This window comes from Odontomachus brunneus, unplaced genomic scaffold (assembly GCF_010583005.1).
Source record: "Odontomachus brunneus isolate Ranch 3 - 2012 unplaced genomic scaffold, Obru_v1 Obru_scaffold_100, whole genome shotgun sequence".
NCBI classification, from domain to species: Eukaryota; Metazoa; Arthropoda; class Insecta; order Hymenoptera; family Formicidae; genus Odontomachus; species Odontomachus brunneus.
In genome coordinates, this window is record NW_022639550.1 from 986,376 (window position 1) to 987,128 (window position 753).

A 753-nucleotide genomic window follows, 5' to 3' on the forward strand; every position below is an offset into this window, starting at 1 on the left:
CGCAAGCCAACATGCGGCGCTTACTTCGCCACGCCGCATGTTTGTCTCTTGATGCCTGTTGTCACATTCGTACGCAAGCCCCGTCGGGCGATTCAAATTTTTTGCGGTTCTTGAGACGGTCATATTCTGGTTGGCATCGCGTTGGAATTAATACGTTTTCCTTGTACCGTAATTGTTGTATTTACGTGAGTGTCAGTGCTAGGGACTGTCCTGTGTGTGACGAAGCAGCCAGAAGCAGGATGCTGGATGAGGAAGCCAGGATGCGAGTGGACATCTGCTCTTAGGTGAGTCACTTATTTATTACATATTACATTATTTATTATGTATTTATTAATATTCCTGTTTGACAGAATTATTGAGAAGAAGGTGATAGCCTAGTTGAAATTAAGAATGTACTACTACTCAAGTTCAACAATATTTGCATGACATTTGAATATGTAATCAAAATTTCGTCTCGGGAGGAGGTTTCTGCGCGTTCCAACAGATCGCGCGTAAAGAAGCTTTAAGAATAGAAACGAATCATCGGTTAAAGAAATTTAATATGACTAATGTTTTATTTTGATGCGCCATTATTAAAATACAAAAGTAACTTTTGCGAAAATTTTTTGAGCCTTAACGATACCTAATAAATGCGGTAGAGTCAGCTCGGGAATCATCGTGAGAAATTACACACACATCTCAGATTACAGTACATCCGTAAAACATTAACGTATATATATATATATATATATATATATATATATATATATATAT